Source organism: Canis lupus, chromosome 15 (genome assembly GCF_003254725.2).
Source record: "Canis lupus dingo isolate Sandy chromosome 15, ASM325472v2, whole genome shotgun sequence".
NCBI classification, from domain to species: domain Eukaryota; kingdom Metazoa; phylum Chordata; class Mammalia; order Carnivora; family Canidae; genus Canis; species Canis lupus.
The window spans coordinates 39,169,296-39,197,012 of record NC_064257.1 but is presented as its reverse complement, the minus strand read 5'-3'; the positions used below and the strand labels follow the sequence as shown (position 1 = coordinate 39,197,012).

At 41.3% G+C, this 27,717-nt stretch overlaps 1 protein-coding gene and 1 pseudogene across 14 annotated transcripts in view; one reads left to right on the top strand and one right to left on the bottom strand.

Moving 5' to 3' along the window:
* The window catches only part of ANKS1B (ankyrin repeat and sterile alpha motif domain containing 1B), a 1,053,015-nt gene that overhangs the window by 20,977 nt on the left and 1,004,321 nt on the right, over nt 1-27,717 (top strand). The gene's annotated exons all lie outside the window — the stretch shown is intronic.
* LOC118350817 (decreased expression in renal and prostate cancer protein-like) lies at nt 15,687-17,236 on the bottom strand (annotated as a pseudogene).

Below are 27,717 nucleotides of genomic sequence, written 5' to 3'. Positions count from 1 at the left end.
TGTGTTTTTAGAGTAAAGGCCCATTTGGAACCATAACTTCTCTTTTCGCTATGGATTTCAGAAACGTCTGGAAGATATTTCAGGAGAAGCAGTATTAAGTTCTTGCTCTTAGTAACTTTGAACCTAAATGGAAGAATGAATGAAGAGATAATAAAGTGGAGGGAGGGAGCTACATGAAAATTCATCAAAATGAGGGGAAACAATTATTAGATAATTTTGCTTGATAATTTAAATCAGATTAAAGGGAATGCTAGTATTCACTGAACATCTAGTATATGCTGGTCTTATAGATTTATTATCTCCTTATCAATTCTCATAGCAAATGTATGATCAGTATTATTTTCCCCATTTGCATGTGGTTAAAGTCCTATGTATACTTTAGATTTAAAAGAGGTTGAATATCTTGCTCAAAATCATGTAGACAGTACCTCATGGAGCTTAGGTTCAAACCCAGTTTTGCATGATTCCATGTCACGAGGAATGGAGATTAATCTCCTTTGTACTATCAGAGATCTCAATGCAGCTGCAGTACCAGTCAGTCATCATAATGAATGACAAGGTGTTCTACAAAGGGAAAATCCATTCAACCAGGTGGCTCCTTTGTGATGGCTGAATTGGTAAATGGTATTTCTAGACTTCGGGATGGAGTATAAGATAGTTATGATATCTTTTCTTGGGAATTCTTCATGTTTGCCCTATTAGTAAATACATCAACCAAACATGACAAACCTTAATAATCCATAAGGCATAAACATTGATTAGATGGGGCTCAGTATAAACATCTGGGGAGGCTGTCTGGTGCATTCTTGACCAGCATCAGTCTACTGAGCTAGATTAGACTAGTGGCCTGTATCTGTTTAGAGGCTCCATTATCTGTAAAGCTGAGAAGTACAGATTTTTTAAAAAAATTCTGTATTGTGTTACAGAATTATTCTAGTACCAGGTTAATTTGTTGTATATGCTAAATCAATTAGCATTTATAGTGATGATGACATCTAAGGAAAATGAAAGGAGATGTTGTAGAATAATGAAAGTCATTTACATGATAGACTTACTACCTTGCCTAAGACCCCCCCCCAAAAAGCTTTACTAGTTGGATATTTGGTTTCTCATTTATCCATATGCTTGTTCATGTGCTCATTTATTCATTCTGTATACTTTTAAGACTGTTATTTCTATTTCTGTCAATTCTGAGAAAGGATTTTTCTTTTTAAGCTATAGAATAAGGATAATCTGACTAATCAGGTTATGTATGAATCTATTATTTACATATCTGACTTAATATATACTAGGCTGTAAGCTCTCTAAGGGTAGGGGACCATGAGTGGGTTTTTTTTTTTTTTTTATCCCTCTACTTTCCCATGCCAAACAGAGTACTGCTTGATGTACTTTGGTGGCTGAATTAAAGAACTCAGAATTCAGTCAGTATAAATACATGTTCCTTGCAACTCAAGCCTGAGGGTTATGAGTTTCATGTATTCCTTTAGTGACCATGTAATGATCTCTTAAAACCTGTAAATGGCTGTTTTAGAAATACGCAGTAGCCCCTAAGGTTACTACAAAAAAAGAGATTAAACACCAGGACTCCACAGTTAGACAGGAGAAGGTCTTTTAAAGGCTGCTCTGTTGTATAGTGTCAAACTGTACTGTTACCCTGAGGTGCAGGGAGCAGTAGATGATTAAGGTTGGTCAGGTTGGGTTGGGGACCAGACTGTGTAGAGTTCCAAGTCCAGGAAACAAAGAATTAAAGTCTCCCCATTTTCCATAGTGAGAAACAAGGGAGTTTTGGAACTAGATGGAGGCATCTGTGTCTTAAGTTTCTTAGGTCGATGTCAGGAAGGAGTTGAGGATCTGAGGACCGGTGTATCATGTCATGTCTGGGGGAAAAAGCAACATCTCAATGGTCAGGGCAGGCAGCAGGTCCGGGAACATAGTAGGTCTGACACTAGAAGAGAGGGTTTGAGCCTAAGGCAGGTTTTTGCTTGATTGGTGAGCTATTTGTAGGTCTTGGAATATAAGTGAAGTAACTTTTTTTTTTTTTTTAAAGATCCACTTATTTATTTTGAGAGAGAGAAAGCATTCATGCACACACACAAGTGAGTTGGAGGGGGGCAGAGGGAGAGAATCTCAAGCAGACTCCCCATTGAGCCTGGAGACTGACATGGGGGCTTGGTCTCATGACAGCTGACAGAGCTACCCAGGTGCCCCAGGAAGTAACTTTTGAACCAGATTTCTCAGCCTTCGCATTGTTGACGTTTTGGGCCACGTAATTCTTTTTGGCAATGGGGTAGGACTGTCCTTTGCATTGTGGGATTGCTGCACCCTTGACTTATGCCCACTAGATGATCAGCAGAACCGTTTAGCCAACTGGTAGAGTCCAGAGCAATCATAAATGGCTATCGTTTTAAGCCCCTGAGTTTTAGGATAGTTTGTAACACATCATTACTGTGGCATAGACAGCTGACAGAGCTCAAGGAGAAGACCTGAAGGGAATTGTTAAAGAAATATTACAAGAAGATTTGCTACTACTGTAGGATACAGGTCTCTGCATAATGAATAATACAGCATAATGAATGAGAAGAGACCGTAAAGCCACATCAATCCAAAATTTAAGAACACTATGGATTAAAATAAAATTCTGAAAGCTCTGGAAGTTGTATAAAACAAAAAAAAGGAGACACAAAAACGTCATATAGAGATGAATGGAAATCAGAATAACATCCAACTTTTAGCAGCGACACCAGATTATAGAAGACAGTGTTGAGTGCTTTCAGAATTATGAGGGAAAAATCACTTGTAGCTTACACTTCTCTATTTAGATGACCTGTTGATTAGCTAGTATAGAATGAAGAAGTTGTAAGACACAGAAGGATTAAAACATTTATATATTAGGTGTCCTTTCATAGAAAGCTTCTAGAAGATGCACTTGCATAAAAACAAGGGAGGAACTCAAGTCAAAGGCATAGGATGCAGAAAACAAAGGATTTAATGCAGGAGGACAGAGAAAGGTTCCTTGAAAAGTAGCTTCTTCACTAGGCTTAGCACCCAGTCCAGATTGGAGAAAAAGGATGGAGGACTATGGGAAGGATATGGGAGACAAAGTGTTTGAACATTTGGGGAAAAAAAAAAAAAAAAGACTGTTGGCAAGTGTGTTAGACTTGGGAAAAAATGGTGATAGGTAAATGGTGATAGGAAAAGTAAGCAAACAAAACAAATGGTAATTATTAACTTTGCAAAGATATCTTTGTAAGTACAGAAACAATTACATAATATTAGCTGTCTCAGGAATAAAGAATCTTTATGTAGTCCTAGGGTATAAACACTGAGTACTGACTTAAACATACTGAGAGAGAACAGTTTGTGAAGAGGGGAGTGGGGAGGAAGGCTGATGGTGTACGATAGCAAAATTCTCAATTTCTGTAATAGGAATTAAAATTATAATATTGGAAATTGAGCGATCAAGAGATATCCATATCAGTTTTATATTTTAGACCAGAACAAACGACTAGAAGAGTCCTGTGAGATATGGGACTAGAGCAAATGGCACATTTTTTTCTGTTAAGGGCTAGAAAGTAAGGTTTTATGGGCCATACAGTTTTTGCTGTTGTAGGGAGAACGTAGTCGTTGACAGTTCATGAATGACTGGACGTGGCTGTGTTCCAGTAGGACTTTGCAGAAACAGATGGCGGGTACCCCCCGGGTGGTGTCCTAGTTCGTGGTGACATGGACAAACGTGCCAAGAAGGTTGGCCTTGTCAGTAAATATGGGACCTGTTACGGTGTTTCCGTCAGGGCAAGCAGTGGAGGAAATTGAGATAAGCCGGCATGCTGAATACACTTGGTCCTTCTGTGGCAAGACCAAGAGGAAAAGAGGAGCTTTGGGGACCTGGAACTGTGGTTCCTGTGTGACAACGGTAGCAGGGGGTGCCTGGACCCCCACAGAGGGTCTGTGCAATCTGCCATCGGAAGACAGGAAGGATTGAAAGACCAATAAGAGCTCCTCCCCTTGGAACGTTGCTAGCCTGTGATAAGTGGGTTAATTTATGTAACGGCGACAACAAAGCCTGATGGTGGGTTGGAGGTGGGCTTGGGACCCTGCTCTCCTCAGGACTAGAGAGCAAAGGGAGGTGGGGAGGATTTTCCCTTCATAGTTCAGGCTCATGTTTTGGACCTCCCTGCCTTTCTCTCCCTGTTAATTGTAGAGTAAATACAGAGTATTTTTCCATACTGCCCCTTACACCACTGTCCGACTTCATATATTTACTTGTAAGGAATTTGTGCTTTAGATTCTCTGAACTACTTACAGCCTCCCCGCGTTGACCCAGATTTCTTGCTTCCGTGCCTTATGCTCCTTCCCCGGGAACTGTTCTCCTTACTTTACCTCTCCGCTTTTCAAAATTGAACATATCTTCCTGAGTTCCACTTGAAATAATGGCCTCTCCAAGAAGCTGTTACAGTTTCTTTCTACTTTACTCTAAACCCTTGTCCAGGTAGCCGACCAGAGATGAGTTAATCCCTCCTTTAGGAGAGAATTGAGTTTCGGGGTCAGTCACTCCCGAATTGGAAGTTATAATCTACTATAATCCTTGCTATATGACCTTGGAGAAAATGTATTTGACCTGTCTGAACCTTTGTTTTTCTTGTCTGTAAATACTTTATGTGGGTCTTTATAGAGTTAAAGTGGTTTAATATTGTTTTCTTCCCTACACTTTGAACACTTACTATCGCTCAGCCTCACCTTATCGTCATTGGTGTCCTTGTCCTCCAGCCCTGAGCAGCCCGAGCTCACTGTGTCTTCCTCCTCTGAGGTACCCTGAAGTGCAGTGCCCGGGAGCCACTGCTGTGATGGAATAGAATTAAGAAGGAAATGTCTTAGCATCGGTTCTTAGCTGAAGAATTCTGACTTTATGATAAAATTAGAGAAGTTTTGTATTCTGCAGTTTGCCTGTTCCCTAATCTTTTTTACATTCGTCTATTTTTATTAGTTCGATTCTGTTTTCTCCCACATTGCAAAGGAGGGGCTGTGTTAGGGGAATATAGTGACTTGGTTTTTTTTTCCTTTGATGGGAACTAAGCCATATGTTTGTATTGAGTCAGCTACTCCAGACTCTGAATCCTCAATCAGATGGTCAGCAGCGTTTAATTGAATTCCCAATATGTGCAAGGCTACCCTGGGTGCTGTCACTCTAGGGAGGTATAACCATCTGGAGGAACTTTTTCAGAGAATCCAGAATATGAGAATATGTCTCTTTGTATCTAAATTAAAATGATACTAAATTTGGCAAAGTAAATAGCTGGCATAAATGCTGTCTTTTGCCTCCCACTCTCCCCCTTTTGTCATTCTCTCAATCTCCAAGGAAAGGCAGCCTCTGTTTTTGCCATGGCTAGGATGGTGTGCTTTTTCCTTGATTTCTTCCCTTCCTAATTATTGGTAATTCGTTATCATACATGATTCTGATGTGTGAAATCTTCAAGATCTTTTCACTCTTGGATCCTTTCCTAACTTTAATATATAATCCTATAAAATAACAAGATTTCTTGTCATAATCCCTAGGACTGTGCACATGCTGGATGTTACCTCCTTGATTATGTTCCATTACATACCTAAAGGAATTTTGGGATATGATTAAGGTCACTAATCAATTGACCCTAAGACACGGAGATGATCTAGATGGACCTCGTATGATCCCATGAGTAGAATGTGTACAAGCAGAATGTTTTCCAACTGACTGTAGAAGGGGAAGCCAGGGCTTGAGAACATGAAACGGCTGGATGGCTTTGTTGCTGGCTCAGAGAGGGAGGGGAGTCTTCTGTGCTGGGAGGGAAGTGCAGGCTCTAGGCATTGAGAGCTACCTCCGGCCAATACCTCGCAAAGAAATGGTACTTCAGTCTTAGAGCTGCATAGAGCTGGTTGTGCCAATAATCCAAATTAGCAAGGGAATGGATCCTCCCCAGAGCCTCCAGACAAGAACTCTGCCTGGTCAACACCTGGGTTTTGCTCTTGTGAGGCCATAAGCAGAGAGCCCAGCTAAGCCCCCCTGAACTTCTGCCCCGAAAAACGGAGATCGTAAGCTTGTGGCACTTTGTTATGTAGCAGTGGAAAACTAACCCAGCCCAGGTCTTCCGTGTTAAGAGATGAGTTCCATTTCTTGCCCCACTAGTGGTTGCCCCATTTCTTTCTTTTCGTTGTTACACGGCTAAACTAAATCCTCTACAATCACTGTCTCGATCTATGTGCAGTTTACTCTTTTCTTGATTCTCCTGTGTCTGTTTCTCTATTTTCCAAGAATGACTTTCCAATGAGCTAGTGATGTTTTCCTGACCAAACCCAAGGACTTCTTCATTTTTAGCATGTTTGGTGTTTTGTAGTACACTTGATTTTCTTCCTTGATGTCGATACTTTTTTGCAATACCACATGATTTTATGTTTTCCCCTCCTTCCTTCCATCTCCTCTGTTATCTTCACAAATCTTGCTGACTAGGATTAGAATTGGATTTAGGAGCTATTGCACAGAACCAGCAGAGGTGAATAAACAGGAGCTTCAAGAAAAAAGTCGACGAAGTCCAGATTAATTTTCCTGATGTCTTTGTTAGCATAAGGTTTTTCCTAAGGAGCTGGATACGCTTCTTGGCCCTTTATCTGTAGACATTAGATAGAAGTTACATCCGGTCCCTATTACTGCAGTCATGTTTCCCAACAAAGGCCCACACTTGTGTTTGTATGTCACATTATAAACATAACCATTTATTATCATTTATGCACCTACTGATTTAGGCAGGGTGGTTTAGGCTTGGTGGCGAGGTGGCTCTGCTCCCAATCACAGGTTGCCGAAATAGGGGTTGGCTTTTTGAGTTTCTGTCCTCCTTGGTGAGGTGGTCTAGCCATAGCATAGTCTTCTCATGCCCGCAATGGAGGTACCGGAGGGCAAGTGGAAATATATCAGAGCTTTTTGAGGCCTGGCTTTGGAGCTGGCCTACGCAGTCACCTCTGCCTCATTCTGGAAGCCAGAGAAGGTCACATGACCAAACCACAAACCAGGGATGGGAGGACATCTGCTACTGTGAACTACATTGTGCACCCCCCCCCCTCCACTCACCCCCAGATGGAAGCCCTAGTCCCCAATGTAATGGTATTTGGAGATGGGGCCTTGGGGAGAAAATTAGGTTTGGAGATCTCAAAGGTGTGCCCTCACAGTGGGCTTAATACCCTTATAAGAGACACTGGAGGGCTGGCTGGCATGAGCTTGCTTGCACTCTCCCTTTCACTGCCCCCCCCCAGCCCCGCAGGCTGAGGGCACAGCAAGGCCGTAGCCATTTGCAAGCTGGGAAGAGAGGTCCTAGGAGGACCTGGCCTCCCAACCTTGGACGTGCAGCCTCTAAAACTGAGAAAATAAATTTTTGTTACCTGAGCCACCCAGCTGGTGGTACTTTGTTGTGGTGGCCCACGTCGATGGATGGCCCATAACGCTGTCCCATTAGGAGCAGGAACTGCCAAGTTGGGCATATCTGATAAAAGTCGTTGATGTTGGGAGAGACAGAGAACCATGTCAAAAGATGCCATCTGTCAAAGGCTCTGAGTAGTAGTTCATGTTCTCTTCTTCCCACTCAGAGTGATGAGTACCTCTGCTCTTTATCATCTTTAAAAAAAAAATTCTGCCTATATTGTTATAGTGTATAGTCATGGTAGGTGAGGTTAACATGCCACAGTGAGCAGCCCCAACCATCTCAGGGGCTTAGTGCAGAGTTTCTTTCTCTCTGTTGCAGGTTTTCAGTGGCCCTGGGTTCCTCGTGGTGCCTCCCCGCGGTGTCAGTGGCGTGTCCTGCAGGGGCTCGTCTGTGACGCCTCCCTGCTGCCAGGTGGTTGCCGGGCGGGTGTGCAGGGTGTGCAGGGCCAAGCAGCGGCACCTGGACACCCTGGCCCCGAAGTTAACCTGTTACTAGTCTTGTGTACCTGGGAGTAGAGGTGCCCGCCCTGTGTCTTGGTGAACGTGAGTCATGACTTACACCCTCACCCCTTCCTAGACCTCCGGTTTCTCCTTTCGTGGAGAAGGTGAGTGAGACAACTTTTATTCCGCAGTGACAGGAGGCCGCAGTCATTGCTTTGCCGCCTGGCTGCTCCAGAGGAAGCGCCTCCCACCTGCCCACGTCACCCTGCCGTGTGAGAGATACCTGTGAGGCGTCCTTGTCTTCAGTTAGTTTTCTCGGATTATCCACTGTTTCAGCCTCGGTCTGAATTGGTACCTCACTGTTCCTTAGACGTGACAGCCTTAATGTCATACTGTTTGTATCTTAGCCTCTCGGCTCTTAGCCACGCTGTCCATTCAGACGTTTTCCTGCTTCTGGGCCTTTGCATTGCTCTTTCCTTCGGCATGCTCTTCCCCATTCTGGGCCTGTCTCATTACCCTCTTCTCAGATGGACAAATGTCATCACCCCAGAGTGGATTTACTGCTCTGTCTGGAGTACCCCCTTCTCCCCAGTCACCACAGCGTATCACCTTCCTGTCACCTGGTGCTGTCAGAAATAATTCTGTGTATTTATTTGTTCATTGTTCTTCCAAGTTAGAATCTAAGCCCTCTGAAGATGGGGACCTTTCCTGTCCTCATTGCTGTTTGCGTAGCACTCAGAACAATGTGTGGCTCGTAATAATCCCTCAGTAAAATTTGCTGCTGCTGAATTGCTGCTGGCTTCTTGGCATTTGTTCTCATTACCTTCTTTACCTGGATGCCCCTCCAACCTCATCTCCTTGTAAGCTTGTCTAAACTGTAGGTTCTCCAGGGCCAGCATAAGGGCTGCTCCATGAGGTTCTCACTTACCCATGTCTCCCATTCTTTCCTAGTAAGAATGCATGCTCAAGCTCCTGTGACGGTCTGTAGTATTTATCACAAATGCTCATAGATATCCTTCTCAAAGAACTACAGTATTTTTTTCGGATTCATTGTGTTCCTTAGTCTCCCAACAACCCAGTGATAAGTTCCTCAGAGATGAAGAAACTTGGACAGGCCCTGCAGCTTGTGAGACACCTTGTCATGCCTGGAAGCTGTAGGTCTTGTTTTGAGTCCAGCACCCATGTCTCCAAACCACAAGTGATGTTCGATTCCTTCCTACGTGTTGTTTATACACAAATAAAATCAACAGTGGTCCCTGTTCCAGTAGGAGCAACATCACCTAGTAGGTGTCTCGGGCATCTTAGAGGGGATACGGACTGAGAGTCACAGCAACACTAAGGAGGTAGCGTAGGAGAGCCAGTGACCAGGGGGAAGGGGGCCTGCAGCAACTTCCCAGGGGACGTGCTTTATATGTCTGGTCTTGAAGGAAGACAGATCAGCCAAGTGGATGGAAAAGATGGAAATTCTGGACCAAGCCGCAAGAATAGACTTATTTGATAAAGGATATTCCCATGGCTAAGAATTTTGTTACTAAAACAGTTGGGCATGAAGTCATAGGTACCTGCATCTGATCGTGGAACATGGAGAGGAAGTGAAGTCTGATGCCTCTGAGGGGGAGAGCAATGGGCTGCTCCCAGACTGAGGACTCCGGGGGATCATGGAAGAGGCGGCCAGCCTGGGGGGAATGGGTCAAGAAGGTACCATCGTGGATGGACAATTTGGGGAAACCATCAGCATTTTGAGGTAAAGGACTGTGGCTTCTTTTTATTTCCTGTCTCTAGCTCCTAGACACATAGTAGGTGCTCAGAAGATGTTGGGTAAATGGAAGACTCATTGCCCTGTTGATTTTATCCATGCACTATCCCCGTGGTTATTATTATTTTTACTTTTCATTCCCACTGTTTAATTTTAGTTTTAAGTCCTTGTTATCTTTGATCCAGACTCCCGTAACGATATTGTGATTGCCTCCGTTCTCTCTCTTTTTTTTGTGATCTATGGTATAGTATTACTTTTAGATATACTTTCTAAAGCACAAACCCAGTTATGTCACTGCACTCCTTAAAATCTTCAACGAGCCCTTATTAACAACCAAATAAAGTTAAAATTCCTTAGTTTTGATTTTCAAGATCATCTGTGACTTGGCCCTAAATACTTGTTTGATCTTTTTTCTTCTTTATTTTGTAGGCAAATTGTTACTTTCCCACTTGTGTTACTCATTCATTTAACAAACATTTTCTAGATGTCTACATCTAGCTCTGCTAGGTACTGGAGAGACAACTGAAAAAGCAAGAGTCTAAGCCCTTTCAGAACTTGGAGTCCAGTTGGGGAGAGAGACATCAAATAAGTAATTACATATAACAATCGCATTGCAGTTATGAAGGCAAATGTGACTGCCTTTGTTTTTTTAAATAAATGAAGCCAGCCGTAATGCTACATAGTCTGTGGTGTCTAGTTTTTAAAACCTAACTCAAATGCCCTTTCCTTGGTGATGCCTTTTCTTATGTCAACGAGAAGTAATTCTCCAATTTCTGGCTCCACTTATATGCATTTTCTCATGACTTACCTCACTTGTTGCTTTATATTATTATGTGTCAATATTCTTCCTCTTATAAGCTATTTGAATAATGTGGATTTGAAACACTTTTAAATCATTCTTGAATATTTCATCATATTTCTCAAAGTAAGTTAGATGCATCAAGTAAGTTTATTATGGATCAATTTCTCAAGTGTTTAAGTTTTTTTTTAAAGATTTTTTATTTATTTATTAGAGATAGAGAGAGAGAGAAACAGGCAGAGGGAGAAGCAGGCTCCATGCAGGGATCCTGACGTGGGACTCAATCCCTGGTCTCCAGGATCATGCCCTGGGCAGAAGGCGGCGCTGAACCACTAAGCCACCGGGGCTGCCCCAAGTTTTTTTTTGGAACTATTAAACTTATTTGGGGGCAAATCTAGTAATTAGAAAATTTGGATTCCAGTTAAGCTTGGATAAATATTGAATTTTAAATGAATGATTTTTCTGTTCTTTTTTAAAAAAAAATTTACTACATTATCTCATTTAATCTCCAAATCAAGTAGATCTGGGAATCTGTTAGTGTAGATTGCTGGAATATGGGGAAGACAGAAGAACACGATTTAAATATAACATATAAACAGAAAATATTAGTAGTCTTTATTGAGACACCGTTCCTGAGTTTATCAGTTTGGCCAAATTTGTCTGCTAGTTTTTTTCCTTCTACATTTTGATGACCCAAATCTAATTTTACTTTCTATATGGTATCCTGCTGATATTATCATATGGAAGCAGAGAGAGCTCATTTATTTAGTGATAACAATAATTGTGCTAACAATCCAGTATGCTTTAAATTGTTTGTAACATTTATGCAATTCTGACTATATACACTGTGCCTTCTCTTTTCTTTTGATTCTTGTAATACAAACTATCAGACTCTGGAAAGCATTGTTAGGAGCATGCCAAGGGGTATTAGTTTCTGTGTGGAATGGACTCCTGTAAGGCTGGAACCCACAACTTCGATCTTATTAGCAGTATGTGATTACCATTCATCTAAACTGGCTACACAGATGGGCTAAATACAGTTCACATCTTCATTCTTTTACATAATTCCAGAGTATTTACTTTAAGTGTTGAGTGTCAGATAATTAAAGGATAATTATATTTTAATGTGTGTTTATAAAATCCAAACCTATGAGATTATTTCATGTAAATTTGGTAGGGTAGCAACATAAATGAGAAATATTATTCTTAAAGCCCTGTTCACGTTCAGTTTCATTTAAATGGTTCGGATACTGTGTGCACCAGCTGAAGTTGGTGCTGAAGCAGTCATTAGTTTATTGCTGATCCCTGCACACCTGCATTTCAGCTGTCATGATATTTAATATCATCAAAGGGCAAAGGAGGTCCAGTGGGAATTTTTTTCCTTGCTGCTTTATGTAGGTCATGGCACTTTTGCTGTCTGTACTATTTCTGTGCCATAATAATGATAAACTGGTTTGCAAGATATTTAGATGATTTTTAAAAACTATTTTACTTATTTATTTGAGAGAGAGAGAGAGAGAGAACAAGGGGAGGGCGAGGTAGGGAAGAGGGAGAGAATCTCAAGCAGACTCCACCCTGAGGGTGGAATCCAACACTGGGCTTGATCTAATGACCCTGAGATCATGATCTGAGCTGAAACCAAGAGTTGGACGCCCTTAACCAACTGAGCCATCTTGGCGACCCTTAAACTGTTTTTAATGGGGTATAGTGTATAGTGAAGTGAGGTACACAAAACTTGTCTTACAACTCTGTGACTCCCCAGGTCAAGATAGAGAACATTTCCAACACCCAGGAAAGCCACCTTACACCCTTTCCCAGTCAACGAGCAACCCTTGAGAGGTGACTTCTATTGTGACTTCTTTCCTCACATTAGTTTTGACTTAGTTTGTTTTTGCAATTCATATACGTGGAATGGAATTCTACTAATTAGTCTTTTTTGTTTAGCTTGTTTTACTCGTTTTATATCATGAGATTCATGCATGGTATTGCAAATAGTGGTAGTACTTTTTAATTGTGTAGTTTTATTGTATAAACATACCACAATTTATACATTCTTTTATTGGTGAACAATTGGGTTGTTTCTAATTTGGGGCTATTATGAATAGTGCTCCCACGAACATTCTTACACATGTGCTTTTTGGGGTATGTATGTATGTATGTATACATTTGTGTGTGAACATATATATGCATTTCTGTTGGTTATAAAAGTAGAAATGGAATTTCTGGGTTTCAGAGTGGACATAATTTTAATTTTTCACCCAATGTTGCCAGACTGTTTTCCCGAGAGTTTGTATAAATTTACCCTTTTAACTAGCAATGTAAGAAAGTGTCAGTATTCTACATCCTTGTCAACACTCAAAATTGTCAGCCTTTTGAATTTTATTCGGTGGATGTATTGTGGTATTTCACTGTGTTTTAATTTGCATTCCCTGCTTAATAATGATGTTGAGCACTTTTTCATATGCTTGTTGGCCATTTGGATATTATCTTTATGAAGTGCCTATTATGTCTGTTTCACTTATTTGTTGCTTAAGCCAAAACCAGTTTATTATTTTTTTTCAATTACAAGGTTGACTTGGAGGTTCCTTTCTTGGTTTTGTGTGGGCCCTCTCATGCTGCAGACAGCTGGGGGAGTCTCTTGGGTTGGAAAGCCCCAAGATGGGTTTTGGCTGTCACTCGGGCACTTTGTTTTTTCCTTGTGACTTCTCATAAGTAAGTAGTAGAGCTTCCTTACATAGTTGGGTAAGGCCCTCTCATGCTGCAGACAGCTGGGGGAGTCTCTTGGGTTGGAAAGCCCCAAGATGGGTTTTGGCTGTCACTCGGGCACTTTGTTTTTTCCTTGTGACTTCTCATAAGTAAGTAGTAGAGTTTCCTTACATAGTTGGGTAGTGTTCCAAGAGGGTAAAAGTGGAAGCTGCAAGATCTCTTAAGACCTAGCTTTGGAGGTTGTATAGCATCACTTCCACCATATTATGTTGATCAATGTGAGTTATGACCGGCCCGGATTCCAGGGATGGGGAAATGGACTCTACCTCTTAACTGGAGGAGCAGCCATGCCACATTGCAAAGAGGCATGCATACGAGAATAGGAATAATTTGTAGCTGTATTTTACCACTTTCCCACAAAGTATTTTGATTATTTTTTATTGGGTTGTTTTATTGATTTTTTTTTTAGGAGTGCTTTATATATTCTGGATACTAGTTCTTTGACAGATATGTGCACTGTGAGTATCTTCTACCTATTTATAGTTTGGTTTTCTGTTTTTTTTTTTTTTCCCATAATGCAGGGCTTGAACTCATGACCCTGAGGTCAAGACCTGAGCTAAGATCCAGAGTCAGAAGCTCAACTGACTGAGCCATCCAAGCGTCCCAGTTTTCTTTCTTTTTTTTAAAAAATGATTTTATTTATTTATTAATGACAGTGAGAGATAGAGAGAGAGAGAGAGAGGCAGAGGGAGCAGTAGGCTCCATGCAGGGAGCCTGACGTGGGACTTGATCTGGGGTTTCCAGGATCACACCCCGGGCTGAAGGTGGCGCTAAACCTCCAGGCCACCGGGGCTGTCCAGTTTTCTGTTTTTTAATAATGTCTCCTGATGTCTACAAGTTTTTAATTTTAATAAAATCCAATCTGTCAGTCTTTTCTTTGATGGTAGTTTTTTTAGTGTCTGGTTGTGTTGGAGCTTTAAATTAATTTTAAATAATAGGCCTCTAGGACAAAAAAATATTATTATCTATAAAGCCATTTACTCCCTCTCTCTTTTTTTTTAAAGATTGTATTTATTTATTCATGAGAGACACACAGAGAGAGAGAGAGAGACAGAGACAGAGACACAGGCAGAGGGAGAAGTAGGCTTCATGCAGGGAGCCTGAGACTCCAGGATCATGCCCTGGGCCGAAGGCAGGCGCTAAACCTCTGAGCCACCCAGGGATCCCCTACTCTCTTTCTTTCACTTATTTATTCATTTAGCAAACCATTGTAGGGTATTCATCAGGAAGTTAAGTACTTTTAAAATGTGTAATTAAAGGAAAGTTCAGAGTTTGTATATTTCTTATGTCATGACTGTTAGTGAAAGTATGTTTGGAGCAAATATTTTTAGTTGATTACCTTATTCTGAGAGGTAAACTTGGTTTAAACAGTAGATCTCAAAACAGATTTTATTATTTTTTATTTTTTAAACAAATTTTATTTTCATTTGTATTTTATTTTATTTATTTTAAAAAATATTTTATTCATTTATTCATGAGAGACACACAAAGGGGGCGCGGAGGTGCAAAGACACAGGCAGAGGGAGAAGCAGGCGCCATGCAGGGAGCCTGATGTGGGACTCGATCCCGGGTCTCCAGGATCAGGCCCTGGGCTGAAGGTGGCGCTAAACTGCTGAGCCAACCAGGCTGCCCTATTTTTATATTTTTGCCCTCTCATCCCATTTATTAAAGAAACAGTAAGAAAAGATACAATGCAGGAAAAACACCAACCATCCTTTCACGTTAGGCTGAACGAAGCACAGTGATTTCTCCCCTTAATCCCCCCACCCCCACCCTCATTCCCATATTCCCATCCATGTCAGTTTAAATTTTGAGGTTCTCTGATCGAGAGTACTAGTGGAGAGGGAGTTAGATGAGCTGTGGAGCCTTGATTCTGGCCTCCTCTAAGTCCCAGGAAAAGGAAGTTGCAGGCCCAGTCATTCAAGCAGAACGTGTATCTGGTGGGTTTCTGAAGTGGTTGCCCACCTCCCTGTTCTGTGTTCAAGCCCCCAGGAAAAGGTATGGCAGTAGAGGATGACCAGGTCCAAGCTGCCCAGGTCAGAGCTGCTGAAGCATGGTCGGTTCACCAACATTTCTACAGAGCAGTGAGCTGATTCTCCAGTGATGAGCAGGGGACTACATACTAATTGGGACCTGCAGGCCAATGTATCCCTGAGGAAAAGTCCACACAAACAATTCAGGAAACTAGTAAGAAACAAGAGGCAGAAAGCTGTGGGACAAAAGCACAGCAGGCTTCTGGAGGGCTGGAGATCTTTAATCTCAAAGTCAGGATCATTCCCACTTGCTGTAGTCCATCTCCTACAAATAACATTTCACTTTCAGTCAAGAAAGAAGCAGAGGAAAACAATGGCTCATCTGAACTTGAGCCCCAGATAGGTAATTCAGACTGTAGCTCCACATCTACCCTTTTACTTAAAACACAGCCCCACCTAGAACCATGGTGCTTGAAAACCAAAGTGGTCCTGGAAAGAAAAATGTGTTTAAGGGGGTAACATTCTATTTGGATACATTGTAGCCATTGGACCACCTGGTCTGGGGAAAGCAGCTGGGGAGCTCCCCACTCTAGGAAATGGGACCAAAGTCTTGCTTACAGGGCCATTCGTCCTTGGAAATGAAGCTGGGTTTAGACCCAGGGTTCCACTTGGCCTTGCAAAAGGAGCTGGGTTGATACCCATGGGGCCTGCTGGAGAAGAGCTCAGGGTCCAGGAGCTGACCTAGGGGAAGTAACCTGGCCAGGGCCTAATGGGCCAGTAGACCTTGGGAAGGCAGCAGGACTTGGACCCTGCAAGCCACTAGCCCTTGGGAAGTTAGCTGGATTGCAGCCTAATGGCCCAGAGGTTCTTGGGAAAATTGTTGGACTTGAGCTCTGGAGGCTAGCAGACCTCTGGAAAGTAGCTGCATTTGAAGCCAATGTGCCAGAATACTGAGAGAAGGCAGCTGGATTGAGCCCTCCTGAGCCTGTTCCCCTTGAAAAGGGATTAGCATTGAAAAAAGAGCTGAATTAGGGCATATGGGGCTGGGATCCCTGGACATGGGAGATGGATTTGGCCCTGGAAGCCCAATTCCTTGAGAGCCAGGACCCAAGTTTGGGCCTATGGGGCCAGGTACTCTTGCCATAGAGGATGGGCTTGTGCCCATGTTTCCAGAAGCCTGTGAGAAAGCATCTGAATTTGCTTCAAAAGACATGCTGCTCTTAGAATAGGGGCAAGATCTAGGCCTTGAGGTCCAGCCATTCTTAAGACCAGATGCTGTGCCTAGAAGGTCACCCACTCTGGTGTCCACATTAGGGCCAGGCCGCCTGCCCTTGGGTTGTGCCCAAGGCCTGGGCCTGGAAACATACCTGACCTCAGGGCAGGGTTTGTACCAACGAAGCCTGATCTCAGATTGGGACTTGGTCTTGGTCCCAGGCCAACTGGTCTAGGATCAGGAGGACCATTACCAGAAGTCAAGAAGATACCTGTTCTCAGGTTGGGCCCAGAACCAGGGCTCATAGGGCCACCACTTCTGAGGTCAGGACCCATTCCCAGGAAACCACCTGCTTTTGGGTTGGACATAGGACCTGGCCCTGGGAGACCCCCTAATCTGGGGTTAGACAGAGATCCTGGGCCTGGAAGAGCCCCTGCCCTAGGGTTCAGAGATGGCCCTGGGCCTGGGCCCAAGAGGCCACCAGGCCTTGGGAAAGAAACTGCACCAGCGCCAGTGGGATTCATCACTCTTGGAAAAGAAGCCATGCCTAGGTCACGAGCACCAGCAGGGAGAGGTGCTGGATTTGAAGCCAATGAGCCTGATGAAGATGGAAAAGGTGATGGGTTCCTTGGAAATGGGGCCAGATTTCCACCGAGAGAACCAGTTGCCATAAGAAAGGGATCAGAATTCATGCCCAGTGGGTGGCCTGTGTTTAAAACAGGACCCCTCGCTGTGGTCCCAGGGAACCGGCGAGCTGGAGCTGTCCGAGCTGTCCTCAAGGTGGCAACTGAGTACGAGTCCAAGGAGTTGGCCGCTCTCGAGGGAAAATCCGAGGTTCATTCATACTTTCATGGGGACGTTGGTGATAATGGGCTTGGGGCGAGTTTTGAAAAGGATCTTGTTTTGGTAAGTGCTGTCACCAGGTACTGGGTGCAGCCAAGCTCATCACAGTCCTGCTCTTCAGGAGTGTGTTTGACAAGGACAGCAAAATGTTTCTCCAGATGGATGATTTTTCCATACAGGATATGATGTCCCATGATCAACACAGGGATTCCCTGGAAATAGCAGTTTGCACCATGAGTTTTCCATCTTTAAAAAGCAACTAAAAGTAAGCTGCGATGGCAGCTGCCGAGCGATAACTGAACCTCCTACCACTGTCGCCGATGCCGCTCAAAACAAATTTTAATCTGAGATATTTCCTTTGGACAGGCATAGAACTAGACTTATAAACAAAATCCTGTGCCTTAGGGAGCCAGGCATTAGCTATTCTTTGAATTTTAGGTAGCCTTTAAATTTTAATGTTTAATCCTTTTAAAATAAACTTTCCTGTATTAATTCTGTGCCAGTTATCTCACCAAAATTCATCCTTAGAGAGGTCTTCCCTTCTCCATTCTCTTATATGCAGTATATTGTTTGTACCTACCTTTATTACTAATTTATTCTATTGTGTTTCGTTTGCTATTAGGATTTTTTCTACCCCATGATATTATTCATTTAATACTTAGGAAAACTGTATGAATGCTTATCCATATGCACTGGGTATTGGCATCAGTTGGCCAATAAGATGGATGCGATTCCTGTCTGTAGAGGATGTAGAACAGGAAAAGTAAAGAATGTTATAGGAATGCATAGCAGAGGCCCCTACCCTATACTTGGCATTAAAAAGGAATATTTTTAGGAGGAAGTTGCATTTCAGCTAAGGCCACTCACTAGTTAACAGCAAGGTAAACGGACTGGATCATGTAAATAATAGAAAAGGAACTTGATTTTATTATAAGAATAATGAGAAGCTATTGAAAGGGAGTGACATCAACATTATTATTTTGCTTACTACCGTACGAGACCTTATGTAAAACTTAGAAGTTTAAAACGACTACTTTATATTGCTCATGGTTTTGTAGGTCAGTAGTTTGTTACTGGGCAGTAGTGTGCTTGCTAGACATTCCTCATTAAGACTCTGTCACTTGCAGTCACATGTCACAGGGGCTCAGAGCTGTGTAGGTTCCAGCAGCCTGGACATCTGATCGGGCTCACTCACATGGCTGGTAGGTGATGCTGCCTGTTGGGGCCTTCAGCTTTGTTGCTGACTGGACTACCTATATGTGGCCTCTCCAGCGTGGTGGTTTTGGGGTATTCAGACTTTTTACACAGCAGCAGGCTTTGCTTGGAGCAAGTGTCTCAAGAGAATCAAGCAAAAACTTTGTGGGCTTTTCTGACCAAGAGTTGGAAGTTAATAATCATGTCATTTCTGCTGTGTTTTAGTTTTACAAGCTTGTCGCTAAAACTGGGCTGGATTCAAGGGGAGTGGACACAGACGGACCACACCTCTTGGTGGGAGAAGTGTCAAAAAAAAAAAAGCGTTTAAAACATGCAGACGTCTTTTAAAACCACCACAGTCCTTCTTTTGGTCACAAATTATTTACAATTCTCTCAAATGCAAAATCCATTCTCTCCAAAGTCCTCTTCCATCCTGAAGGTTTATTTGTTCTGGCATGAGCTCAAGATCCATTCATCTAAATCAACTCTGTATGTATATGAGGCCCATGATATGCAGTTCCTTAGATATGGTTTCTCTTGACATGAAGATCTGTGAACCAAAAAGATGTTTTCTGCTCCCCACCTAGCCACTCTGCATTGGTGATTCAGGGATAGGATAACCACAGTAGACACCCCTTTCTAAAATGAAAGAAATGAGAGCTACATAGCATTCACGAGACAATTGCAGTTTTGAAATCCAGCTGGACAGATGTTGCCCGTGTGTTGATTAGGGTTTAGTACTGCTCATTAGGAATTGTTTTCCATTGCTCTTGGTCCTGCCATTTGGGTTCTTGATTCTTCCTTCTGAATCATGCTTTCATTTCCTTAGGAAATGGTGTATGTCTGCAGTTGGGTAGCTTCCTAGGCCTGCTTCCTACCTGTAGAAGTTTGGGTGCCCAAAGGCTTCTTTTCTTTTTGTACTTATTCCATCTATTTAAGTTAAAGCTGGGGGATGCTTTGTTAATACAGTTCCCGCGAACATTTACTTTTTGCTATTCTGGTGAATTTTATTGGGGTTTGTTCCATTAGGTAAAAGTCGCAGCAATAAACGTCTTTAAGCCAGGCCTCTCTTTACCTTGGATTACTTGTGAGGCTGCTGAGGCACCTGGCCAATGCTACATGTTTTAGAGTTTTGTTATATCACTGCATATACTAAAGTTTTGTTCTGGTTGCTATTGGTGCCTACCTACCCAATTACCCGAAACTTAATTATTCAAAGTAATATTCTGTTTTGCTCACAATGTTGTGGTCAGGTAGTTGCAGGCAGATGTTGGCTGTGGTCATCTGAAGGCTTAGCTGGATGAGTTGAAGATGGCTCAGTCACATGGCCGGTGGATGCTCACCTGAATAGTGCTTACATGTGGTCTCTCCAGTGGGGCAGTGTCAGAGTACCTGGAATTCTTACGTGGCCCCTGGGTGAGTGTCTCAAGAGATTCAGATGGAAGCAGAATGGCTTTTTCTGACCTCGTCTCAGAAATCATCCAGTATCACCTCTGCTGTATTCTCATCTTACAGGCAACTTACTAAGGCCGACCCAGATTCAAGGGGAGGGCACATAGATCCCGCCTCTCAGGGGGAGGAATTTCAAAGAATATGCAGACAGGTTTTAAAAAATGTTAACCCCACGGTTACCATAATCATAGCACACATTTCTTGAATGACAATAATGTATCAGATATTTTGATGAGTACTTTACATGAATTCCCTTATTTACTTTTTATCACAACTTTATGATTTTTTCAAAAACTCGTTTTTGGAAAAGGAAATAGAAGCTGGAGAGGTTAAGTAACCTGCCCAGGGTCACACAGCTAATAAATAATAGAATCTAGATCCGTATTAAGTTCTCCATGACCCAAGAGTCCATAGGCTTCCCCATTGCTAAATTGGCAGCTTATTATAAACAGAACAGAATTGTGTTTTAGGTAGCTCATTCCTGGAAGCAGGGAGACAAGTGAGGAAGCTATTACTACCATCACGTGCTCATTTTATCTGTTTTTACACAAGGTAAGCAATAGAAGGAGTGGAAAAAAGTAGGAGGGGGAAGGGTATGTATTATTAAGTATTGGCAGGAAAAATACAGTTATTTTTAGGCAGATAGGATTTCTGTGGGTGTAAAGATTTTCAGTATCTATTTGTTATTGGTTAAAATTACCATCTTTATCCTTCTTCATTTCTCGTCTGCCATAATGTCTTTGCTTGTTTGTTCAGGGAGGCCCGTAGATCCCTAGGTCTGCTGTATAGCTGGTATATGATCTTGGCAATTTCACGGTAGAATAAAAGTTGTTCAGTTTTCTTCTCTACCAAAGGCGGACTTTTCAGCTATTTATTAGACTTGGAGAAAAATTTGAGGTGTGGGGTCCCTTGAGAGTTCCTTTTAGGAATTGACAAACTATGGTTTGAGGTCCAAATCTAGCCTGTATATTGCTTTTTTTGTAGATAAAGTTTTACTGGAACACAGCCATACCCATTCATTTACACGTTCTCTAAGACTCTTTTCATGCCATAGTGTTGGATAGCTCTAGCAGAGACTGTGTGGCTCCCTAAAGCCTAAAATATTCACTCTCTGGCACTTTATAGAGAAAGTTTGTAGACCCCTGTTGTGTATAATGTAAGACCTATTTAGGTCATTCTGTTGGATATGTGAGATGCTTGGTGCAGGTCAGGGCACAGTTTTGAGACAGAATGGCCTCGCATGTAATTATGTATCTTAGTAGCAGAGATACTAAGATACATAATGTTGATTAATAGTTGATTACTGTTCATTAATAGTTAATTAACCAATATTGACTAATTCAATATTGATTAACTATCGATTAAATCAACGATTGGTGCTTATCACAGATCTAAAAAAGCAGAAGTCCAGAGGCTTCTGGAAAGGATTCCAACAAATACGGTAGAACCGTCAATTTAGGCTGAGGCCCTTGTTTTGTACTGTGGTTTGAATTTTTCAGTTTGTTTTACTAGGTTACTACTTTATATGTAGACCCGTATGTGACTCCTGCCCCTCACTAAGGTGAGAATAGCTGTCTATAAGTTATTCTTCCTTTACCCTGCCTATTTTAAATTTTTTATTTTAGAAAGCTTTCGAAATATTTTTTGTTTCGGTTTGCTTCTGACTTCTCTATGCTGCATTTTTACATTGTCACATTTAAATGCTTCCCTGTATCTGGGAGATATATTTGTTTACTTTATTGTGCATTTGATTTCTTCTCATGCCCTATTTAGGATGTTGTTGTTTAAGCCGTGGGACTGACCTAGATGTTTGCAGGCAGGGCATTCAGAGAGAGATACCTCGAGGCCCAGGGGGAGCGTGCAGATCAAGTTATGCTTTCCATGCTCATCTCTGGTTGTGCCTTCAAGCTTTACTTAGACCAAATGTATATTCTTTCCAATTAATGTTGCTTTTATTTTCTGCTATTTGGAAATGTGATTGTGCATTTACTAATATTATAGGAATGGTTTTCTCAGACAACCAAGAATATTTTACCTACCTAAAGTGTAATGAAAGTATTTCTTAACTGTTAATGATTTGCAAAAAGCCTTTGTGTGTCTATGTAATTAGAAGAGATTAAATAACTTTCTTAAATATGCAGTAAAAGTTAATTTTATTAGCTGCCCATTTGGAAATAGGTTATTGATTCACTTTTGCTATACACAGAAAAATGAAATGACATAATGTAGTGAATCTCCTTTTGCAAAGGAAAAAACTACATTATTCTAAGCATATATTTTGTCACACATTTTGTGTTTTACTTAACTGACTTTACTCTTTAAAAAGTGAGAGTTAAATAAGTACGTTAACAGTTGAGTACTTTTCCTCCTCTCACTACTGAATAATAAAAAAAAAATAAATCTTGGTAATTGTTTTTAGTTATGCTTATTATCCTGATGAAATTGTACTAATATATCACTTCCACTGTTTGTGAAAATATTTGTGTTGCAATGAGCCTGCAGTGATGTGACTTCTGAAAAAGTGATGGTAAGAACTCTGGCTCATTTGTAATGAATGCATGTCCCAAACTGGGTCCCATTGCGTTTAAGAAAAGGTAGTTGAAACAAAAGAGAGGTAAATATGTGAGGAGATGGATATGTAGTAAGTTTGGCTGTGGAAATCCTTTTACTATGTATGCGTGTGTCACATCATGGCATTGCGTGTGCTTCAAATATTGTGCCATTGTATTCGTCAGTTATACCTCAATAAAAGAAAAAAATACAAGTAAAGATGGCTTTTAGACAAGAAGGAAAATAGCTGTGTTTTACCAGGAGGTATATATTTTTACTTTCTTTGGGTAAGTGGGAATCCGAGTGTTCTTCCGCACCTAACCAGCCACTGTGGTGTCCCCCAACCCTTCAGGTTTTCCATTCATTCATGGTCAACAGGCCTGGTGGCTCCTTGTGAACAAACATTTAGTCAGGAAGTGGAAGCTGCTTGCTCTTTGAGAAGAGCCGCTGATCTTTGGTTTTTGGACTGTTCATCAGGTAACCAGCCTGCTCCTTCTGGCAGTATTGGCGACAAATTGGAGCTTGCTTTTTACATAAGCTTGCTTTGCTTGACTGTGTAACTGACTCTGCTTTACTCGTGTGTGTAGGCTGGGGGCATCCTATTATATCAGGGGTGATGCGATGTTTAGGATACTTGAATTTACCTCATAAGATACGTGAGCAATTTGGGGATGCCTGGGGGGCTCTGTGGTGGAGCGTCTGCCTTTGGCTCAGGGCATGATCCTAGGGTGCTGGGATCGAGTCCTGCATGGGGCTCTCTGCAGGGAGCCTGCTTCTCCCTCTGCCTGTGTCTCTGCCTCTCTCTCTGTGTCTCTCATGAATAAATAAATAAAATCTTAAAAAAGATGTGAGCAATTTGAATAAGAATGAAGATGTTTTTGTGTACCTCTTGCTATGCAACAGTATCACCATAAACTTAGTCTTAAACAACGTGTTTTTGGTTTCTGTAGGCCCTCTGCTAAAGATCTCACAAAACTTGAATCGAGGTGTTTGCCAAGACAATAGTTCTCAACTGAGGCTGGACTGGGAAACAGTTACTTAGATTGTTGGCAGATGGTGGTTCCTTGCTATTGTAGGACTGGAGGCTTCAGCATCCTGTTGGCTGACACCTCCTGTCATTCCAGCTCATGTGACATTCTGACCATGGCCATTTGCTTCCTCAAAGCCAGCAAAGGAGAGTCAGGATGGGTGCTACAATATTATGTAATATAATTGCATGCTCAAGTACAATAATTATGGACATTTCCTGTCACCTTTACCAAATTCTTTTGGTTACAAACATATCACAGGTCCTGCCCACACTCAAGGGGAGAAGGGTCATGTAAGGACTAGGAACCAGGAGTTGGGGACCATGGGGATCACCTACAGAATCTGTCTGCTACAGAAGGGAAAGGAAAATTAGGTTGATCCCACCACCCTCAGAATTTTCTTTTCACTTATAAATAATGTGAGGTTAGGATTCATGTTTGACTCATCCTGTAATTTTCCCCCTGCACTGTCACCTACCTAGTAGACCAGTGTCTTACACTTAGTGGGGACTCATTTGGTATTTGTTGGCTTAATTACCTGTTTATGCTATAAAACTGCTACTCAAAAAAGCTGACTCTTGTACGTGGCCTGACAGTCTGTTTGCAAATTTGAAAGCCATTGTTTATAAGCCAAGACTATTAAAATTTTAATTATGCTAGCAGTGTTTATTTTACCATCAAATAGTGATTTTTAATGAATACTTCTTTACCTAGAAGAAGACATACCAGTGCTCTGTTTAAAATTGGAGAATACGGGGGCATCTGACTGGCTCAGTTGGTGGAGCACACAACTCTTGATCTCAGGGTTGTGAGTTCAGGGCTCACATTGGATGTAGAGTTTAGCTAAAAAAAAATTAAATAAAACAAGATTGAAGAATGCAGATCACCTTGTTAAATCAGTATAGCAGTGGAAATAGCTGAAGAAGATCTCAAACCTTGTGCCGTGTTGTTCTGAGAGACTAAGTGTTATATAAGGTAGCCTTCTTTTCATGGTATTCTACTTGTCTAACAGCCTATTTGTCATCTAAATCAGCAGGCAAAAGTTACCAAACTTTTTCATTTTTGTCTATGAGAAAAATATAAGCTGCTACATCATAGAAGTGAGTATTTCTGAAACTTAGGCTCCAAAAGAGTCATAATCAGCACTTCAAAAATATTAATTATGTGTATACTTAATCTTCCATATGGCTCTAGACCTGACATTTTGCAAATTTGCATTTCTTTCTTGGATAGATAAGATGGGGTCTAGAGAACCATAGAACACCTAAAATTGCTTTTGTGTCATGAACTAACACAAGGCAAAAAAAAACAAAAACAAAAAAACAAAAACAAAAAAAACGGCCAGTAATAGAAGGGAAAAATATACAACAAAGACTCCACGTCTTTGTGAAGAGGAGGTCCTTAATAAGCTCAGTATTAATCTAACAGTAATGGAGAAGCCAGCCAGGAATTACCATATTCAGAGGTAAGAATGGTTCCTATTGGGAATTTGTGGGAATTTGTGGGCTGTGAGAGAGGGGCAGATATCCGCAGTTAGTAAAATAGGCCATGCAAGAAGTGACTACCATTGGTAGTCGAAGGATAGACAGTCACCAAATGTAGGAAGATTCTCTGCTGCAGTTGTTCATTGTGTATATACATTTTACGAGCAGCAGCATCTTTGGGAACAGAGAAATAACAGGGGAAAACTATGGAGCTGGACTTTGGTACAGCCCTAGAGAATTGTAACTCCCATCTTCTGTTATCATCCATGCTGGGCGGACTTCTAAGATGTTCGCAAAGATTCTACTCTGATGTACATGCACTGCACAATCCTCTTCTCTTGGGCAGCTCCTGGATGTCTTCTTTGTGTGCTCGCACAACAGGTGTGTGAATATGATGCATTATCACACCCTTGACGCAAGTACAACCCAATTGAAGGGGATAGTGTTACGGTCTGAGGATAGGAGGCAGTCTTAGCAATCCTGCAAGGAACCAAACTCTGCCCACAACCGGCGATTCTAGAGGAGGACCCCACTCATTAGGTGAAACCCCAGCCCTGGCAGATACTTTGCTTTCAGCCCTAAGGAGTCCCTGAGCAAAGGGCTGATGTGACATGGACTCCTGATCACAGAAACCATAAGATGATAAATTCATGTTTGATTTAAGGCTCTGCTCACGTGGTAATTTGTCATGCAGCCATCGAAAAAGAATATGGCACCTTAAAGGCGCCTTGAACGTTTACACAAATACTTTCCTGAACGTGATCCATCCTTTCCCACCTGTGTGTCTCCTCTGTTCAGGTGGTCTCTTCCCTGGGATGATTTCTGTTACATATCTGCTCTGTCCATCATTTAAGGCCCATCTCGTGTACCATCTCCTGATTGGCAGTTTCCCTCTTTTTGTAGATGAATCCATCTCTAATCCAGTTGTGCGTTTTGTATCTATCTATCTTTTCCATGTAACTTACACATTTTACTTTCATAGAAGTTATTTGTATTCATGGTTCATGTCTTTTATTTTAAATGTGTTTATTGAATTAAATTGGAAATATAGTCATAAATTAAAAGAATATAGAATGAAAAGTTAGTGTCCTTAGCCCAGTTCACTGGTCCCCCCCAGTCCTTTAGGCCAGAGGCCACCATTCTTTCAGTTTTCCATGTATCCTCTGTAAAGATTCTATACATAGGTAAGTATATATGTTTATGCTCTGCACCTCCTTTATATACACATTCTCTTCTTGTGAGATGTGTGAAGAATCCATGTTTTTTCCTTCTTATATTAATCTTCTGAAATAACTAAGTGTTTAAGACTTACTGAATTTAATCTTTTCTACCAAACCTTTCATTGATGTTACTTATATTAACTCTAATCTCATTTTGACAGACTCTGATTAAAATGCTTTCCTTAGTAGAGAGACTCAAAACCCTTCTGAACATCTCATTGTTTAGATTGAATGCTGTATACCACAAAAATGCCAACGGCTCATAATTGTAAAACGTGTTTACTGGATTAGAACCATATGGACAAATACTTTTGAATTGGATATTAGTATTAGCAGGTGCTAATCTTTCTATCTTCTCTGATAATCCCCCCTGCTACTCTCCTAGAAGAATGGTTATTGTGTGAGAGATCTTAATGAGGATAGGATTGGGAATTTGTGAAAATATAGTTCTTTGAACTGAACTTGAGATATTCTATTTATTACTTGTTCTCAGGGTGCTATTGGAAAAATGAAGCTCATAACATTTCCTGAAATTCTATAAAATGAAAATGTGGAATAATACCTAACCCTTCTCATCTATGCATGTGATCTGGGGCTTTGTATTTTGTTAAAGGTTTTAGTAACTCATTTGTCTCTCAATATCTCCTTATTTCAGTTGCCTTATTAAAAATACCAGCTACTTTGAAGCTTCTTTTTCCTCTCTTACCTATTCTCAGATTATCTGCTTATCTCTCCTATTGGTGAAATTAGAATGAGTGAAAAAGAAATGACTTGGAACTATGATCCTGAGCCGGTACAAACCCTTTGTGACTAAGTTCTTACCAAATTTATTTGTGAAGTGCATATGTGTGTTTGCTTCTTTTTTATGTTCTCTTTATTCGCAGTTGTGCTGCTTAGCACATCATTCAGGAAAATATATAGGGATTGAGATTAGAGAAATCAGCCATTAAAACCATTGTTAGCAAGTTTATAAAAACAATAAATGGTTATAGACTTTTAAGTTAACTGGATTTGAGTACTGAAGGTTGTGTGTTTATTTGAATTTTAGTTATCCAAGCCACCATCTTTCCTATTTCACAGAATAACATTGATCTTGTTGAAGAGGAAGCTCAGGGCCAGTTTATTTTTCATATGGCCTGATGTATTAATAACTGCTTTTATTTTATTTATTTATTTATTTTTAAGATTTTATTTATTCATGAGAGACACAGAGAGAGGGGCAGAGACACAGGCAGAGGGAGAAGCAGGCTCCACGCAGGGAGCCCAACGCGGGACTCGATCCCGGGTCTCCAGGATCAGGCCCCGGGCTGAAGGCAGCGCTAAACTGCTGAGTCACCAGGGCTGCCCTAATAACTGCTTTTAAATGCTTTCTCTGTAACAGGGATTCTAGGATGTATAAGGGGATAATAAAGTTTATCTTTTATCCAACTGAGAAGAAAATGTTAAATTTGTAAAGTACTAAGAAGATATTTATTTATTGATGTCCTCATTTCATAAATATGTGTGATTTTCCTGAGAAATTCAGAGATTGTGGAATATCTATAGAATTTTTTT